Raw genomic sequence first — 12213 nt, forward strand, 5'->3', positions numbered from 1 at the left:
CAAGTACTATCTTTTCGTTAGTACTTCCTGTCCCGGTACATGTTAAAACCAGAAAATCAGGGACATTGCAATAAATTTTAAAACGAGAAGATCAAAGACACTGTTGAAATTCTTGGTAGACACATTCTATTTGCTTTCCTGTTTGTATTTGAGACACATTTCTTAGTTACATATAATTTTCCAGCATCTAAGGTGTGTTTTTAAGTCAATTTTTGCAATTCGGAAATAATCCTAGCTGATTCTTGATATTCCATTCTTCAGTATTTCACATGATTCGCATCTAAAAGATCAAGTATTGAAAGCAATGCATTTCAAGGATCTTCGATCAGAAACGTGTAGCTCGCAACGTATTTCTATTACAAGTAGTTTGCATGTTGTCATTTGCGAAATGCGATGTGACACGGTTATCCAGAAACGGATGCTGATGTCTGCGTGATCCTAGTCGATGGACAGAACAATTCTCTGGCAAGGAAGAAGAATTTTGCTGCTTCCATTCTCGGATTCAGCTAAGGTTTCCTCCGTAGCACTCACTGCAGCTCGTAAAAGGAACCGTTTTGAGCACCGCAGCAGTATCCAGCAAATCTTTGACGTAATTAATTATACGAGCAGATGAGCGAAGCCGTAAAGTGGAGAGGAGAACGGTCGAAGCGTTGCTATTGGAAATATTCCAAGGCTTCCGCTCCAGTTACGATCGTGCCCGGCCGTTTGATAAAATTCACCGACAAGGCTGTTTTCGTTAACAACAATGTACCAGGAGCTGTGCGACTGAATTTTAACGGTCCCATCGACGAAGAGAAAAGCAGCAGCAATAAATCTTTTTGGAAACGCACGCGAATGACTGCCTTCGATTAATGGCGCAGGGCGTTACATTTCCTTTAACAGCGCCGGAAATAAAAACGCAGATAAATCTTATTTTAAGCCACACGGCAGTGGTAACTACTTTTCCTAACGCATTGCGAAAAAAAGCGTGTCTGAGCACGTATAAAACGCAGTGAGAAAATTATATTTTTTTATGTTTCATCAAAATTATTTATTAAAGTAAGAGACATTTCTGCACGGCTATAACTGAAATTTTTCTTTAAAAGTTTTCCGTTTCAGATGGTTATCACCCATAAAGGAAAACTCTCCGGATAACATTTCATTCTAATACTTATCTGTTATTTCATACTGAATCGTAGTACTGCACCCCTTCCGATATTGCTGTTTTTCCTTAATTCTACATATTTTTTCTCGTTCTCACCCACTAATAGTAGAGCGGACTTCCAAGAAATATCGACATTGCCTTGTTTAACAGCGAACATCGACGAGGATGTGACTCTCTCGCAAGTTTCCATTTTAACCACAAAATGAACTAACATTGCAAAATACCGTGGAGCAGAAAACTACAAATTACTCAAATATTCCCATGGCTCTATACACCACAGACGCTGTCATTGTCGTGGGGTACATTCTTCATATCTAGTTGACATTGGGAGACGTGAGTGAGGAAAAAAAAAAGTTATATGGTTTCCTTTTAGCTGAAACGAGTCACTTTATAACATCCCAAATATGCTTTTAAGTATTTAAATGTACATTGAAATGTACCTTCCGAATGAGAGGGTACGCCGTAAGTTTTAATGATTATTGCGGCATACGAAATTTTTTAATGACGCATTGTTTTTTCGATTTTTGTTTGGTTATATTTCATACATCATCTTAGGCGAGAACGGGCAGGCAGCAGTCCAAATTCCTCTCTTCAGCGATAGATGTTTTAATCCAAATTGTCAATGAACCTTTTATTTTCAACAACCGAAAAGTAATTATGATAAGCTGTTGGTAAGCTTTTGATGATGCGCATTGTTTTGTTACACATAACGATGATGCCGTGAGGGCAATTGTAAACCTTGTGATAAGAAATTTAACAATGGTAAGATTGAAGTAGATGTTTTGTGTCGAGAAGATGTTATGAATGTAAACTAACTATATGTCAGGATATCCAGCTGGAACCTGGAGCCAGGATCTCACAGCTGGTTTGCAAGCGGAAACATAAGAACACTCTCGCGGAGCAAACTGTTTCCAAGGAAATAACTGCAATAGTTAAAAAGGGAAAAAAAAGTAAGCATAGATTAGTCATCAATCTTACGCTTACGAGTGTGGCCGTGGGACAAGTTTCAGTGTTTGATGATACGATACGCGTTCCGTTTTGAATTCATGCGCATATAGGTGACGCGAATAAAAAGGAAACCAGTAAAAGCATTACCACTGGCAATTTGAATATGAAAGTGGTACACCCATCGAGCAATAAAACGGTGGGAACAAGGCAACAGTAGCTGACGGCAAAGTCCACCTGTCGTTTCGATAGCATCTTATAACTGTTAATCACCATTTGGACACCTTGCTGCCGAAGAGGGTGCGGTCGTCTCATATTACAGTCTCCTCTCTCTCTCTCTCACTCACTCACACACACACACACACACACACACACACACACACTACAGCACAGACTAACGTATATCTACGTAACACACGCACACACGCTCCTCACTAAGAATGAAGTACGACTTACTGGTAGCAATAAAACAGAGTATCCACAACCAGTTTAGCTGAGCAAATCCTACGCGTAAATAGCAACTGCTGGGTGCGCCAGTCGCAGAAAAAAGGAAGACCGCCAAGAGAGCAGCCAGCAAAAAAAAAAAAAAAACAGGAAAGATGAGGAGCAGGCCTGTGTGTACGCTACTGGGCTCCCGGCCGGCAAGATAAGGAGGGGACTTAGGAAGTTCGTTATTTGTTAAGGCCTTTGCACTTTAAACAAGCGTTAATCTCACACGTGCTACTGCTGCAGGGAGGCTGCGCGCGGCGAGGATTACTACTAGAACCGAGACAAGCACCAACTTTTAAAAAATGTTTAGTGGTTCGGGGCGGAAGATAAAGAGTGTGGCCAAACAAAAGCAAGGAGGCGAAGTTAGGCTCCGCGAACAATCCTCGCGCCAACGCCGATTGGCGCCGCCTAGTAGAGAAATGCATCACTTCTCCGTAACAGCAATACACTGGAAGTGATGTTTCATGGGGCAGGACTTTTCTTCAGACTGTGTAAGTTACCAGGACACTGAGGACAAAACGCTCATGGAAAAGTTAATTTTTAGTTGGCAAATACTTCCTTTGGCAATGAAATCACCAACTTGCTTACAGTGTTCACATCAAGAGTGGAACGTATAATGATGAAATCGTACCCCTGCATACCTGACAATCTGTTTCTCCGTTCACCTGGACGACGAAAAATAGGTACCCGCAGGGTTCCTCAGCACCTGTAAGTACCGCGGTGTGACAACAATAACATTTTTGTGCAACAGAGACTTCCTTGTATCTCGAATGACGTGAATTTTTAACGTATACGGGGTGTTCGGAAATTCCCATTATAAACTTGTAGGACTTGTAGAGGGGTGTGACATAATAGGCAACTTCCTGAGGTAGCAGTATGGACCAAAAAAAAAAAAAAAGGAAAGAATTTCTAAAAAAAAACATGGGCTCTAAAATGCATACCTGAGGAACTCTGAGCACTACTTCATCTTCGCTACTGTGAAACACATCTCTATTGAACAAGTGCTCATAGCTCTTAAGGTATGCATTTCAGAGTTCATGTTTACTTGAGATTTTTTGTTGTTTTGGACCATACTACCACCTCTGAAAGTTGTGTACCCTACAATCTTAGCAATGACAATACCGGCACACGTATTCCACTGCCAGATGCATCAGAACGGTTTTCGCTGATACCTTTCGACTCGTTTGTTTTCGGTACAGTACTCTTTCCTCAAATTGATACATTTAACCTTCTCCATAATTCTAGAAAGTTTGTCACATCATCACGGAATCACCCGGTATATACATGCACCGGCACCTGTAACTTTGACGTTCTGCAGCGCCGCTCGACGACGTTTCCGATACTTGTTACCTGTTTAAAATATTATGTACTCACTCCCCTCTGCAAATTCTAGAAGTTAGTACCGGGAATTTCCAAACACCTTGTATGACAGCGAACTAATCGTCGGGCGAGGTCAGTCGAAATGCTTCCATTTAATATTTAACGCATTTTTTTTTTTAGCATTTTAAGAGTGTGAAATGCAGAAAACTAAATTACTGCGTCTGAGATAAAAGAAACGAGCGCTTCCATTTTCAAAAATTACTTCTCCGATCTAAGAAAAGTAACATATTAGAATATCAGGCTTCAGATATAAGTATACTGTATACATATGTTATGTATCACGTATGTATGTATGTTTCACACCTCCTTCTACACCACTGTAGCGATTTCAACGAAATTAGCTACACATTGTCTGGAAAGAAGTGCTGTGGGAGTAAGTATAGTCTAAAGGGGCTGTACAAAATCTTTGAAACACCAAACACACATTCCAATGATTAACACGGAGTAGGAAAACCGTTGGCATTCACAACAGCTTCCAGTTGTCTCCGGACGGATAAGTTCAGATCCTGTATGGTTTCCAAGGAATCTAATACCATTATTCCTACAAAATGGTGGCAAGTTCAAATAACGGCCGGCCGGTGTGGCTGAGCGGTTCTAGGCGCTTCAGTTTGGAACCACGCGACAGCTACGGTCGCAGGTTCGAATTCTGCCTCGAGCATGGATGTGTGTGATGTCCTTAGGTTAGTTAGGTTTAAGCAGTTCTAAGTTCTAGGAGACTGATGACCCCAGATGTTAAGTCCCATAGTGCTCAGAGTCATTTGAACCATTTTTTGAACCATTTCAAATAACGATGATGGATGTGGATAGCGATCACGCACCCTTCTTTGCAAAGTAGACCACAAGGGCTCAACAATTTTCACATCTCTTGACTCTGGTTGCCAGCAGAGATGCGAAAATTAATCTTTGTGTTCAAAAAACCGGTCACGGACTACGCGAGGTGTGTGAACAGGGGCCCTTGTCGTCTTCGAACATAGTATCACCACTGCGGGAACAGACGTTATCTCATGGGATGGACCTAATTAGCCAAAACTGTCAAATAAACCTCGGAAACAATCAGACTTCGGAGAGTACTCACGGGGCCCATGGAATATCATGATATGGCTACCCACATCGTCACCGAATCCCGGCCATGTTTCACTCTTGGGTCGTAAACCCGGCAGAAGTTGGAAACAGTGTGCAACAAGACTTATCCGACGAAACGACTTTCTTCCAGTGCTTCACGGTGCAGGTTTTATTGTTTCCACACCACGTTTCCCTGTTCAGGGCATTTGCTTCCTTCCTTCGCCCTGAAATTTCCCTCTTGTGGTGCCTTCTTCTTGTACACTTTCATACGGCATCATCGTTTTATGTAAAAAACAATGCACATCATCAAAAGCTTACCAACAGCTTATCATCACTACTTTTCGGTTATTGAAAATAAAAGGCTCATTGACAACTGTACACAGTTTTCAGCATTTTACACTCTTAAAATGATAAAAAAATGCGTTAAATATTAAATGGAGACATTTCGGCTGACCTCATACAAGGCGTACGATCACTCAATACACACTTTCGTCGGCGTTGTCTTAGCAGATGATACTTTTCCAGTTTCTTTACGTGCTGAATAAATCTTTAATACATTGCGTCTTCAAACACCAAACACTTCAGCTCCTACGGTTACAGAAGCACCCACCATACAAGGACCAGCAATTTGCGCCCGTTCGATTTCATTAACTAAGATATAATGCACTTGCAATTACACAGGCCACTGTTCTCATCACGACTGACACTTACAACGGATTAAGGACATTGCATGGCTGCTGTTTGTGGTCAAACACAACAGCACAGCCTACAGGCTCACACCTAACACCTGATTTATGTTGAAGCTGACATTTGTTGCAGGTCCCCCCCCCCCTTTTTTTTTTGTCTAATTCCTGTAGCTAGGTGAATAAGTGTTGGTAGACGCGTGACATCTAGGCTGCCCTGCACGCTCCCGTGTTATGTGGGTAGTATATGAATGCGCTACGGGGCATATACGTGCGGACGGGCATCGTTGTGCAGAGAAGGGTGGGAAGAGGAGATATGTAATGCGGACGGGGGAGAAGATGATGCCGAAAAGGTAGTAAAGAGCAGGAGATAGGCAAAGAGAGGGGGAGAGGAAGATAGAATAGAGAGGGGGAAGGGGGATGGACGAAGATAGGGAAAGGAGGGGATTTACAGAGAGGGTAGAGGAGGAAGGGATGAGTGCAACATATGTGGCAAGGTCGCAAGTGAAAGACTGAGTGTGTGTGTGTGTGTGTGTGTGTGAGTGTGTGTGTGTGTGTGAGAGAGAGAGAGAGAGAGAGAGAGAGAGAGAGAGACTGAAGGAAGATTAGGGTATAATGTACTGCCGACGGATTCATGAGTCTGAGCAAAAGTTTAGAATGGACAAGGATAGGTAAAGGAATCGGCTGCGTCCTTTTCAAAGCAATCACCGCGGCAACTACCGTAGTCGATTTCGGCAAACCACGTCCAAAACCCATTTTCTCCAATACAATGGAAGAGTAAAATCGTGTAGTTGCTGCGTCTCTTCGGCACCTTCTCCAAAGACGGTTGCAAATTTCTCATGTGTGATTTTTTTTTTTTAATTTACTCCAGTTATGGACGACAATATCTGACACCGGTGCCAGGCAGATGTTTCTTGACGATACCGTTGTCTGTGCGCGTGTGTCCGCAGCAGTACTGGTTAAGTGGCGAAGCGGGCGGGCCACGTGTGGGCCACGTGTCGCAGCGCAGGCCCCCGCGGTGCCAGGGCGGCGGCAGCCGCAGCAGGGGGCGTGTCGCCGAGCAGCAGGCGGCGTGACGCAGCGCACCAGCTGGCTTGTGGCCGCCGCAAGCCGGGAGGGATTTGTTTTGTTTTTAATTCCTGGGTGCTGACTGTCCTCACGTTCTGCACCGGAAACTTGTGTGCGTCAGACTTCCGCGAATAGCTCACGCGCTACTGGTACAAAAAAAAAAAAAGACAGTGTATACACATCAAGAAAGAACAGCGAAGTAATAGCTCTTATTATACAGTGATGGAAAAACTCGCAACAGCAAAAAATAATAAATGCTGAGTAATGAAATTTCAAGAATACCTTTGTCTATGTAGCATACTTCAGTGATTAACATTGCAAAATCGTACGTTAATCATTTCAGATCTGAATTTTTTCTAGAGGAAGTAACATTTTTATTTATGTGGTAATGCTGTAAGGCCATTTTTTAATGATTTTAGATGAAAAATTTATACAAAATATAGACCCATTTTCAAAACATACTTTGTATATTTGGCTTCATTTTATGGACTAAAATAACTAATTATGAAATATTCGGTATTGTAAAAAATAGTAAAATGATCATTCGATAATTAATGTGCAAAATAACAATATTAAATTACACAGTGGAATATAGCGAACCAACCACATCCGTCACACTAACTGCTGCACACTGTCATGAGCTGCTACGCACTCTTACAATGAGTTGATGATATTTTTATAGAGATGCACTTACGCATGATGAAAAGGCTGAACATTCACAGAAATGTACCTCAGGACTCCGCTGGAAACAGCTAAGGCACTGCAGCCAGACGGTACAAGTCCATTTAAGAGCGAAATAGCCACTGAAAATGTGAAATGCTGGTACATAAATACCCGGTTTAGCTGCATGAATGTTGAGTGCAAGCATATAAACACGCATGCATTGTGTTGTACATATTTCGGGTGTTAGTTTCTGCGATGGAATTCCATGCCTCTTGTACTTGGCCGGTCAATACAGTGACGGTTAATTCTGTTTGTGGATGACGCTGGAGTTGTCATCCGCAGAACTGCACCACTTCGATCTGTGAAAAACGAAACCATTTTTCTCCCACAGTGTCGAGAACAAGTATATTTCGAAAATATTTTCCCGTCGATTTCTTTTAATCTGTTCGCCCTTTGTGTGTGTCACCCCCCGGTTGCTGCGATCTTTTTGCAATTTTCCACTTCACACCTTTCTTTCGCAGATTCCGTGGGACCGTCGACCCAGCAGATCCATAAATAAAGGCCAACAATAATCGAAATGACAGATTTCCAGCGTAGCGGTGGGATTTGGACGACGTAATTTTGTCCCCAAACGGTTTTGAGCGCGCCGTCTGGGCGCCAGGCTGCGGCGCTGAGGCCGTTTAATTGGATCTGCGAGGGCGGCAGGCAGGGGGGGGGGGGGGGGGGAGGAGGGGAGGTGGGGAGGGGGCGGAGCCCAGCAGGTGGGTACGGCAGTGCTGATGCTGACGTCGCCGCCTTCTGCTGGCTCAGTCTATGGTGCGGTCATTCAAAAAGTTGCACGCGCTGTGGGCAAATTACGTTCGCTTTTACGCAATCATTACAGACCCATTACGTCCAGTCCTTCTGCTGAAAGCCTGTGATGGATGTCGGATCACATCAGTCTGACAAGCTACCCTTTTTTCGTCCTTCTGACAGATGTTTGTAGCTATCTGTATAACGGATTTCAGTGTAAAAGTGGTCATCCGTGAAGGTTCAAGAACCGTTAGAGCCTATGAAGGAGTCATAGAAAGCTATCTGCCAATGCACAATACTTCGAAGGTTTAAAATCGTCTTGAAACAAACACCGCTCAGACGTGATGAGTGTGTGACCCAAGGCAATGAACAGAGCTAGGTCGTAATGATCTAAGTCACTGCAAAGCTGTAAACAGCCTCTACAGAATATATTTATTTGCTTGGCCATCTCCCACAGCAGCCCTTATAAATAAATTATTATTGGTTTTTCCTCCTTAAGCTCACACCAGTTAAGGAGCATTATTCACTAGAGGCTTTCGCTTCTTTTTTCTTATGGTAAAACATTTCCTGTGGGCATTCTGAAAAAACGGTACTGTATACACAACGTTTTTCTAAATTTTCGGATCTATAGATTAACAACACTATTGCTTTCTAAAACTGGCATACAGATAACTTACGGTGTTTTTGCCTCTTCTGTCCATATTCTGAAGCCCACCCCATTTTGCTTCGTTGTTAGCGGAAGCTGAAGTCGAAAAAAGCCTGTTTGCACGTTCACTTTCCGCTTTTTTTTTTTTTTTTTTTTGCCTTTTCTTTTATGACCGCGTCTCTTGAGGTTTTAAAAATGCAAACTTCCTTCTGCATATGTGCGGCTTTCAACCTTGCTAACAAGTTGGGATAAAACAACAGCATTATTCAGAGCTTCCGTGTTCAGCTTTTGAAAACTGAATCTTTCTTCTTTGGGTCAGTATTAGGTTTTCTGTCACTCTATAAGTGCGACTTCCAACATTGCTAACAAGTTGGGAGAAAACGGCAATATTATTCAGAACGTTCACAAAAAATGAATGCACAACCACATTTATTTTTTCCAGCTTTAGATTATACCAAAAACAAAGGAAAATGCAGTGGATTTCAGAATATGTGAGCAAAAGACATAAGTAAATTGTGTGCCAATTATATACAGAAAGCCGGCCGGAGTGGCCGTGCGGTTCTAGGCGCTGCAGTCTGGAACCGGGAGACCGCTGCGGTCGCAGATTCGAATCCTGCCTCGGGCATGGATGTTTGTGGTGTCCTTAGGTTAGTTAGGTTTAAGTAGTTCTAAGTTTTAGGGGACTGATGACCTCAGAAGTTAAGTCCCATAGTGCTCAGAGCCGTTTGAACCATATATACAGAAATTCTGTCTTCAGTCTATAAACACCAAAATTTAGGAACACATTATGTATACAAAATAGTCAGAATGATGACAGAAGGTGCTTTATAAATAAAAGTGAAACATATCTGGCGCTACACGTCTTGGGAGTGTACTTATAAAAGATGTCCTGAGACGCAATTTTTTTCTTTAATAGTAACTGCTAGAGAGCCTGTTTATGGTGTGCTGCACTTATTCGGAGAGTGATGTTTTCGGAGGTCCTTGGTAACTAACAGTGCTACACAACTAAAAATTACATTAATTCATATAAAATTAACATAGTCGGAACGCCGCAGCAATTTCTTACAAATGAAGCTCTTAGTGAAGTGCTTGTGTAACGAAGAACAGCAGAATGTCTTGGTGGATATCGGAACTGGACGAAGATAGCAGGCACTGCGAACCGCATTAGAAGAGTTTCGTTAATTACAGAACCCGACTTACATAAGTTGGACTGTTTCATTACGACCGTGATCGTCATTAACAGTGCTGAAAAGAATTTCTTTTTTTGTCAGGGAAGTATGTCTGTGCCCACCTCCAGACTGGGAACCGGGTATAGAGTTTGTTACAAAGGTACTCAGTATTTAAGGTGGATCACGAACTAAAGATCAACTCGACATTTTTCATATATGCAACGAGCAGCCACAGATGCAACATTCTTTAATTGCCGCTAAAGAGCCCTAGGATCAACTGCACTATGAACCAAAACTATTTTGATTTATAGTATAACATTAAACTACGCATCCACAGACCAGAAATAAAACGATTATTTAGCTGTCTCTCTGTCAACATTCGAGTAGACATAAATGCAACTGCTTCATCAGTGGCAACGTTCTTATATGGAAAATGAAACTGATGGGCATATCGCTGTTACTCGCCCATGCAGCATAATACTTCTTCTGAAGCAGTGATAAAAAATGATGAAGACTAGTGTCATTGGATTTTAGACGTAAGAAGTAATGAATTATTAATTGTATGTGAATAAAACCACTTTGTCAAGATAGAAGAGTTATTTCACCTAAACAACTTAGTATTACAGCTAGCTGCAGGCGGCATGTATGCGAAACTAGCCTATGAAATGAGTGCATCTTACGCGCCTCTGGTTATCAGTCACAACGACATCGGGATGGCACGTGTCTCGACTGAGAAAGGAAGACTTCCTAAAACTGATTTAACGAAAAGATATGTAGAAACACGAAAAGGATTCTGAAGACTGACAAGAAGGTTAACCCACTACCAAAGAGGGTGTGAATACAGAACTTACTGCAAGCAGAGTGTACTATGCAGTTAATCGACTTCTGTACTGGTGTGTCTTGAAGTAGTCGTTACAGCCTTTGTGGTAATCAAAACTAAAATGACTGTAACACCGATGCGTTCGCGCATCTGTAATCTTCACCCTTTCCTTTAGTGGCTGACTGGCGATGGAAAGCCTGTTCTCTGGACAAAAATCGGCAGAACGCTGGACGTGCGTGACTGGTAGGGTCTCTTACACATCGAGGGGACTGTACTTCTAATAGGCGTCCTTAGGAGAGGGGAGTGGAGGGGGGATTTTCCTTTGCCTCTTGAAGGACAGTAAATACGTGGAGGAGCTTTAATGGCGTTTGCTGGACTCGTTAATAATACGAGGCGAGATACCTATAAAACGTTATAGAAAAACACATTAAGAATGTAACTGTCGGCGTAGAATGTGGATAAAGAGAGACAGAAAGAGTTGAAGGACAGAAAGTGATCGGAGGAACGTGTAATGGCATTTGTTGGATTCATTACTGGTTGGATTCGCGAGAGGCACAAAAACGAGTAGTACAGTACACTAATAACTAATAATCAGGATTTTAAAGTGAACGTAGAGAGTTAAAGGACAGTGTTGCACGAGAGAGGAGCAACGCCGTTTATTGGACTGCTCGGTCGTGCGATTGGCGAGAGGCGGGGTAGTTACAGTAGAAGACACTAAGAATTAACTACGGTGTGGAAGGTGATGTAAACTGAGCGCAAACTGTATGAGGGCGAGTTGTTTAAGAACTGCTACAGAATGTGTTTATGCTGCGCTACACCTGTTCACAGGAAGAATGTTACGATTTCGAAGGTTCTTGGTGATGAACAGTACTGTGATGGGAAGAATATATTAATGATGGCATTGTGAAGACGCGGTACGTATAATTCGTAGTGATTAATTGTCCTTAGTGGTCAGTAGTTAATACACGATACTAGGTTTCTTCAAATGCAAACTTAGTGTGCGATCTTAAATGAGTGAAATCGCTGACTGCGCGGATTTAATCCGTGTGCGTGTGTATGTGTATGTGTGTGTGTGTGTGTGTGTGTGTGTGTGTGTGTGTGTGTGCGTGCGGTAATCACGCTGACGCGCGTACGAATGGAGTAGCACAAGTATGTTTGTAGCTGTTAATTTATCCATTGATATTGCATATATTGGTGTTTTACGGGCTGTATAAAGTGGCTACGAAATAAAGCGAAGCACGTTACGTGTAACTAGCGTGAACACAAGAGAAAAAAAAGAAAATTTTTTCATATCAGTTCTGTAACACAATACAGTTTCGTTTCGTGTGCAGTCCCATTCGCTAGATGTATTT

The sequence above is a fragment of the Schistocerca americana genome, chromosome 2 (assembly GCF_021461395.2).
Source record: "Schistocerca americana isolate TAMUIC-IGC-003095 chromosome 2, iqSchAmer2.1, whole genome shotgun sequence".
Lineage (NCBI taxonomy): Eukaryota > Metazoa > Arthropoda > Insecta > Orthoptera > Acrididae > Schistocerca > Schistocerca americana.